Below are 8,976 nucleotides of genomic sequence, written 5' to 3' on the forward strand. Positions count from 1 at the left end.
GAAAGAGTGTGAGGAGAAAGGAGCAGCAGAGAAAACATGTGGTGAACTGACCACAACACCCATTCCCTATTCCCCTGTGCCACTTTGGGGGAGAAGGTAGAGAATTCATGAGGAAAGTTGAGCCCAAGAAGAAGGTAGGAGTGGGGGGAAGGCATTTTAAGATGCGGTTTTATTTCTCATTATCTTTATCTGGTATGATTGACAATAAATTAAATTAACTTCCTCAAGTCTATTGTGTTTTGAGTATGACAGTATTTGCTGAATGATTTCCTTGGCCTTGTCTTGACCCACTAGCCTTCTAATATATTTTCTCTCCCCTGTCCATCTGAGGAGGGGGAGTGATGGAACAGCTTGGTAGGCACCTGGTGTCCAGTCAAGGTCAACCCACCACAGTCCTGATTTAAAAAAGAAAAATTACGTGGTACAAGTCATACAGTAATTTTTACCTTACATTTTAAATTTAGGAAATTAATTCTATTTTAATGACTGGAGAATCTGATTAAATACCTCACTTTAGATGTTTGTACTGCAGTTTTAGGAGAGTCGAGAGCATTTCTGGGATTAAGAACAGAGGTATCACCATACTACAAACAGTTTGTATAAGCAGCCCTTTGGTAGTCTCCAAGCCTGCATATATATATCACATATATATCAGAATTATCAGAATGGTTTTGTACTCTTCGATCCCATTAGTATTAATATGCTTTTTTGACTACATTGATTACATTTCATTAGTATTAGAAAGACAAGTATTTGCACAAACTGCTGCAGGATGCACCTCCTGGAATATGATGGAGCAAGTGGGAAATCTTACTTGGAGAACTTTATGTTACAAGTCCTGCTTCAGTGATTCACTATGATCGGTTTTCTAAGTTCATTATAATAATTGAACAGTCTTCAGTCTTCACAAGATGGCCAAGAATACAACAAAACAAGATACCAAATAATCAGCTAAGGAAAAATAAATCATCAGTGTTATCCATTCTGCCTCTGGCAATTTGGTAATTCATCTATAGCTGTTCTTTGCTTTAAATTGTGCCAACTTGCATGCTTCTAGGAAGTTGAATAATGGACTGAAAATGCCAACATAGGATTTGATACAACTGACACTGCAGTATTTCTGAGTGGGAACTATAAAATTTGTGATGGAAATTATAATCAAATATTAAAAAAAATAAATAGACAATTATATAGCTAATATATCTGGAGATTTAAGTGAGACTCTTTTTTTTTTTTTTTTTTTTTTTTTGCAATTACTCTTCCTGAGAAATAATGAATACTCAAAAATATGTGAAAAGCGAACACAAAACAATTGTGAGAGCAAACCCAATACAAGAATAAAAGAAAAGCTATCCCAAAACTTCTTTCTTTCCCATTTTGTTATTTTACATTGCAAACTTTTTTTTTTTTTCCATTTTCTGTTATTACAGAAGTGATACAAAAACCCTCTTGTACTTATCTTAAGAGAGCAAGGTTGCTGAAGAGGTATAAAAAACTTGTTTGTTTAAATCTCTCTAGATTTCAAATAAGCATCAATTCTTATCATGCAATGGCAACACTGGACTGTCTTTGAATTATATTTTTACCATCCCCAAAACACTATAGAATTTGAAATTGTGTTAGAAATATTTCATATTTTCTCCTACAAACTACATACAAGAAAGCTTCGAAATTGTTCTCAACATGATAAAACTTTCTTGAAAATGTAATAAAATGCAACATTATGCAACCAACTATAATTCACCATTAAGAAACTGATCTAGTGTTGTGGTTTAATCCCAGCCAGCACCACACAGCCACTTGCTCACTCCCCCACAGAGGTATGGAGGACAGAATTGGAAGGGTAAAAGTGAGAAAACTCCTAGATTGAAATTAAGACAGTTGAATAGGTACAGCAAAAACCACACACACAAGAAAAGCCAAACAAATAATTCATTCACTACTTCTCATCAGAAGGCAGGTGTTCAGCCATCTCCAGGAAAGGAGGGCTCCATTGTGCTTAACAGTAACTTGGGAAGACAAATGCCATCAATCCAAATTTTCCCCCCACTTCCTTTTTCTTCCCCCAGCTTTAAATGCTGAGCACAGTGTCATATCATATGGAATATCCGTTTGGTCAGTTGGGTTCAGTTGTCCCAGCTGTGTCCTCTCTCAACTTCTTGTGTACCTTCCAGCCTACTCATTGGTGGGGTGATGTAAGAAGCAGAAAAAGCCTTGACTCTGTGTAAGCACTGCTCAGCAATAGCTAAGACATCCCCGTATTATTAACACTGTTTTCAGCACAAATCCAAAACATAGCCCCATATCAGCAACTATGAAGAAAAATAACTCTATCCCAGCCAAAACCAGAACATCTTTATTTAAAAAAAAAATAAAAAATAAAAAATAAAAAAAATAAATAGAGGATTGTCAAAAAAAGGGTAAAATAAATATCAAGGTGCACAGAATTTGAAGTGAGATCATGATCAGTCTAAACAGAATAAATAAACTGCTAACAAACAAATATTTAGTCCAAACCTTACCAGTTTTATTTTAAGCTGTGTACTCACTATGCTAGGAAAAAGTTGAACAGTCAAGGCCTAAGAATGTCCTCAGCCCCCAGGATTCAAAACATGCAATCTGGTCCACACACAAGGAAGCATGTCTCCTCAGCCCTGGTACAGCATGGGGATATGACCAGATGAATCGTCACCCTCCACCTTTCTGTGATTTTGTGATTCTGTGATTCCTCCTTGAAGAGCAAATAGGACAAGGGCAGTTTAGACTTTGCACTTCCAGTGTTTCAATACCAGGTACATGAACAGAAGTAAGTGACAAGTGGAAGCTAACAGCAGACACATAGTAGGCACATATCTTCTGATACTGATTTACTGATAGCTATATCCCATTCTTTAACAGCATCACACAGACATAAATATAGAAGAATCTGAAATGGAAACAGACTCAGTAAGCAGAGCAGGACACTGCAAGGAAAAACAGAACGAACAGAAGCAGCTAAGGGATGTAGCAATTCATGAAGCACATTCTGGGCTTTCCTTCCAGAGGCTGTCACTACTACCAACACAGGTAGATAAAAAAGATGTTCATTCTTAGCAGCTCTAGAAGTTTTTAACAGCCTCTAAGAGCTAATCCTACTCAAAAGGTGCTTTAAACTTGTTATCTTCAGCTGATTCTAAATTTAGAATTAAGAATTGCCAAGCATGTCTTCACCTGGCACCAGGGAAAGTATTGCCAGCTGGGAGCACAGCAAACAGAGACAGCAATTTGTGCAGCAGTCTGGGTGGAAGGTGTCCAAAAACTCTCCTGAGGATGAGACTGCTCAACGGTGGCAGCGGTGTGCTACAGGGCACAGTTCCAAGCAGCAATGGAAGCAGCTACCCCAGCACATCAGATGCCACTCAAGCTCAGATCAAACTCTTCAGGAAGGACACAGCCATCTAGCCGTGGTGCATGAGGTGCCCAGTGCCTTTGTCTTTACCTCGGGCAGGCAGAGGTAATGGCCTTGCCTGCAGGAGGTTTGCACTGGCTGAGAAGGCATTAAGTTAAGCCTCTGCAGAAGGAGGTGAGAAGAAATTTTCACATGTTAATTTTTAATACTTGTCTACCTTTCTCCAGTGACAAAGGACCATAACTAACTTCACATCAGAGAGGCTTTATTTTACTGCCAGGTAACAGTGAAAAGAAAAAGTAAAATAATCAAGTTTTTAATTATTCAGATTCCTGTATTTTTTGGACAGCAGGAAATTTTATCCAAAAATCAAAGACTGTGGTTGAATTGACTCTTTCTTGGGTTTGTTTCTGATTTCATTGAACATATCTATCAGCTGCCTGTAAAATTTTAAATCAGTTCATGCAACATTAATTGTGCTTTTATTGTTTACTGATGAGTTATGGTAATAGCAAATACACTGACGCTCAGCTAGAGCACCAAGTAACAAACAAAACAAAACAGCCAACCAAAGCCACACACACAAAGAAAACCACAACAAACCCCCTAAACACTTCCTTCAGTTGTCATAGAAATAACATATTCTGCAAAAATTACACTGTGACAATCACTATCTATGTTATTCTTCTTTTTTTTTTTTTTTTTTCTGTGAAGAATCTCTACTAGGATATAAACTTACATGAAGACTTGCTTTCATTTGTGTTAGCCCTCTGATGGGAATGAAAAAAAAAGAAGTTTTGCTCCCTTGGATGACATAAAAATTCCACCATGATTAGCAACACAACATATGAAACAGCATCTGCTAAAATTAACTATGCATAGATAGACAAATTGATGGGCCCAGGCAACTCATGTCCAAGAATCTTAAGGGAATGAGAAAATTAAAGTGGTAGTAACACCGTTGTTTTTACCCTCTAAATTGTAAATTTGTTAGGAAAGGCTGAATATCTGAATTATCTCCAAATCACTGATTATAATTTTTAATAACTCCTAAGGAAAGTGGAGACATTTCAAAGGTCTAGAAGACTGAAAACAGCAGTCATATTTGCATTACAAGGAAGGAAAGGCTCAAGGAGCCATAGAATGCTTAGGCTGCTGTTTATCTTTGATAAAATAACTGATTTATGGCTATCAACAAAGAATCAGAAATAAAAATACACTAAAAAAATCAGACTATATATATATTTGGAACCTCTGGTTTCTAAATGGGAAGGGCTGCACAGAGTTGATATTGGAAGGCTTCTTCTACCTTTGGATGAGTTATTTCATAAATCTTTCCTTTATCCCTGCTTAGCAGAGCTGCTTTTATTATGCTTAGGTTTTTCATAATTTCACCATAATCACAGCATACATGATTGGGGACCAAAGTGATCATAACCTCCAGGGACATTCCATTAGACCCAGCAAGGTTTGATTATTGTGATTACTCTTTTTGCACCATGGAACATGCATTATCTCATATAAAAAAATTATTGAATTCATTAAATGAATTCATTGTTAATTCATTGCCTTGGAAAATCACTGACATATAAAAAAGAGATGAAAGAAAACTCAACAGTCGTCTATTAAAAAAAAAAAAAAAAGTATCACATATTAATAACACTAAATAAAGGAAGGCCAGGTACTGTTCTCTGGCTATGCAGCTTAGGTCCATGGAATGTCATTCACAGTGTTTGGACTAGCTTACTTTGAAAAAGTTGAATTTAGCCTTCTGCTGGGCAATAGGTTGTATTCATTTACCCCTAAATTAATTATTTTGCAAGTTTATTTTTCAGATAATAATCTGATATAAAGAGACGACTGTTGATTGCTCATCAGAGAGCTTTTTCACACGAAACTCAATGCAAGGCATGCATGCTGCTTTCACAGTAGGATCATAGAATTATAGGATAGAATAGTTTGGGTTCGAAGGGACCTTAAAGATCACTTTATTCCAAGCCCCCTGCCATGGGCAGGGACATCGTCCACTAGACCAGATTACTCAGAGTCCCATCCAGCCTGGCCTCGAACACTTCCAGGGATGCGGCATCCACAGTTTCTCTGGTCAACCTGTTCCAGTGCTTCACTACCCTCATGGTGAAGAATTTCTTATATCTAATAATAATCTACCTTCTTTCAGTTTAAAGCCATTACTCCTTGTCCTGTCACTACATGCCCATGACAGAAATTCTTTTTCAGCTTTCTTGTAGGCCCTCTTCAGTTATTGGAAGTCTTCTGTCAGGTCTCCTTGGAGATGACAAAGGTTTCTGAACATGCAAACCTTCTTGAGAAATACCCAAACTGCCAGCCTCAGGGTCCAAAAGAACACTGGAAGGAATGAAGTTGTTGTGCAACAGTTTTAACTTCATCATTAACATGGATATGGCTTTTCTATATTAGATCATTTAAATATCAACAGGACTAAAAATAACTTCTTAGATCTACAAATGTGCTGTGGATTTTTTGGCTAACATAAGGTTTTGAATGCAAAAGAGTGCTCTCATCATAAGGCTACAGTCTTCTATACTACATTTTTAGTACGAGGGCTGTAGATAGCTGAATCTACACAGGACGACTACATGTTATCACTATGTACTGGTCAAAAAAATACATAAATCCAATGGGCATTCCATCACACAATGTAGCTAAAACCACTCAGGCACAATTCTTCTCATTTTTAGAAAAGGGATCTTGTAGAACAGGTGAACATAAAGCTCTAGGCTGGTCTAGACAAATCCATACAAACTAGGACCAACAGTCCCAATCCTGGCACCTTGGAGAGTCAATAGAAAGTCTGAGACTTGTTACTAGAAGTGGCAATGTCACATTTCTGGGCTACAGAGCTTCAACTCATGCAGAATTTTTCCAAAGTCCTCAAAATAGAATTAGTTCTCCAAAGGAAACTTTACACAAAATAAATAAAGACACTCTTGTTTACCTATCCCGTGTCATTGTTCTGTGATTAACAGTGCTACTGTAAATTTTTGCTAGTTTTGTTGATCATCTTTTACTTCTAGGTAATTTAGAGGTATTTGTCCTCTAACCAGTTGATATACACTTTGTGTTTCTGTGTTTACCTATTTTTACCAAAACAGAAAATCCATAATTTACCTAACTGGCTTGTGTTTTGTTTGGGTTTTTTTAAAACAATTTTTCTAATTTTTCAAAATAATTCTGGATTGCAATTGAATTCTTTTATTTCATTCTTATGGCATAAAACTGTTTTTTGAAGACTGAAATGAAGAGTCATTTTATTTAGTATAAAAATATGTGGATGAAGTGCAATGACCTGTTATACTGGAAGTCATATCAGATGATTTAAAATCCCCTCCAGCTTTAAACACAAGGAAATCTCTAAGAAATATGTGAAGGTTCAAAAAATATTTTACTGTGGTAAGTGGCTGTCTGTTGCCGCACCTTGCAGGTAAATAGTGATTGCTTAAAACCTTAAATCTGTCATCAGATAGTTCCACTTAATTGTATTCACTCAAAGATATATATCTAACAGTTTATGACATATCTTACAGTTACAATACCTTTGAGATTATTAAATTTTCTCTTGAAACTCTTAAAAATCTGCACGCTGTTATTTAATATTGGGACAACATAATGCTTAACTCAAAGAGTAACATGCCTCTTATATTAGAGTTTGTATTTTTTCCAGTGTATATGCATATGAATACCTTCTTTTTCTTCTAAATGTTTATTGACAATACTTTTCAGAACTGCACCATTTAAAAGGCTAATAATCTGTTTAAATGTGTGGTATATTAATTCCATACAAAAAAAAAGGAATCAGTAATACAATGAAGGAGTTTCAAGATTTTTTAAGTAGCAAAGGAAAATTAAGATTCTATATAATCTATTGATTTTTAAGCTCCTTTTTATAAACAAACAAACAAAACCACTAAAAACCCCAGTATTTCTAACAGTGCATTTTACTAGGAAACAATACATTGAAGTTCTCATTTTATAAAGCTCTGGTACACCAGTAAAGTTCAAGTTATTATGACAAATAGCATCAATATATGTAACAACTATGACAAACAAGCCTTGCTGGTAAGTAGGTAATTTTGTGTTAGAGTTCTCCCTATGCTGCCTAACACTGGAACTTCATACATTCAGAATCACGTCTGCATTTGACCCATGAGTTAAAAGAAAATAAAAAAATACAAGACTCCTCCTGCTGTTTTTCTACAAGTGTCATCCAAGTAATCTTGACCTCATTTACTTTCCAGTATCTGACATAATGAACATAACTTCGCTGAAAAACTCAACCACAGTCTATTAAAGAGCCATAGATGGCAAAATATATTAGAATCCTAAGCAGAAGATGCTTCCGCAAGATCATGCAGACTGAGAACTCAGAAAAGCAAATGAATATGCATGTAAGGAACCAAAATATGCACAGAGGCAATTCTCAATAAGGAAATCAAACAATGACTTAAAAATACAGATATAAAGTATACAGTAAAAGAAAATATTTTAGAATTTAATTTTACACTTAGCTGAAACAATAAATAAGAGCTGTTCAAATCACTTTCATTATGAGAAAGAGGATAACATTACAAGAAACCTTGAAAAAAGTATTGGGAAATGCTAGTGAAAGGAAATATGTCTCTATGTAAGCACTTTCTACTTTCTCTCTTTCCACCTTCTTTAAAACCTGTTTATTTATAGAATCATAGAATAGCCTAGATGGAAAGGGACTTTGAAAGATCATCTGGTCCAACCTTTGATGGGAAAGGGAGCCCAGATGTGATTATCTAGTAACTTATCCAATAGCACCTTGAAAACCTCCAGTGATGGAGACTCTACCACATTCCTGGGAGGTTGTTCCAGTGACTGATTGCTCCCACTGTAAAAATATTATTTCTTATATAGAGATAAAACAATTCCCAGTGCAACTTGCACCCATTGCTCCTTTCTTCTCCCTGTGACTCCCCGTGAAGACAGAATGTCCAACCTCTTTATACCTGCCCACTTGCCATTCTATTGAATTATTCAAAAAGAAAGAATGACCACTTTAAATCAGCATTTTCTGGCCTCAAAATATCATGCTCTATGTTTTACAGTGATTTTTCCTGTGTGTTTGTTATGCAGTTTTTCTTCTCAACCCTTTGGTACATGAATAATTGATTAACTACCTTGTATATGCACTGTGCCTGGCATAACAGGTTCCAAATCTCACTTTGGTTTCAGATGATATTTAAATCAATAGAATTATTATCAAAATGCAAATGCAAACTAAGTAGTACATAAACACTACAACAATGTAACTTCTTTGTGGCTTGTTTTCAGCTTGAGGCTGTACCAACTATGAGTTAACTGAAAATAAAATTCACCTCATTTAGTTTTACATATTCCTGAGTGAAGACAGGTATATCTCAAAAGAAGAGCTTCAGTGAATATGGTTGTAGCCATGTTTCCTCAGCTGCAGACAGCTTGACATGCCTGGCACTACTCCATACAGCAACAGAACAAAAAGAGTTCCTGTAGATGTTTTGCTTTCTGTGAGAATTATCTGCAAGCATAGTATATAGCCAGTC

The sequence above is a fragment of the Nesoenas mayeri genome (assembly GCF_963082525.1).
Source record: "Nesoenas mayeri genome assembly, chromosome: 1".
NCBI classification, from domain to species: Eukaryota; Metazoa; Chordata; class Aves; order Columbiformes; family Columbidae; genus Nesoenas; species Nesoenas mayeri.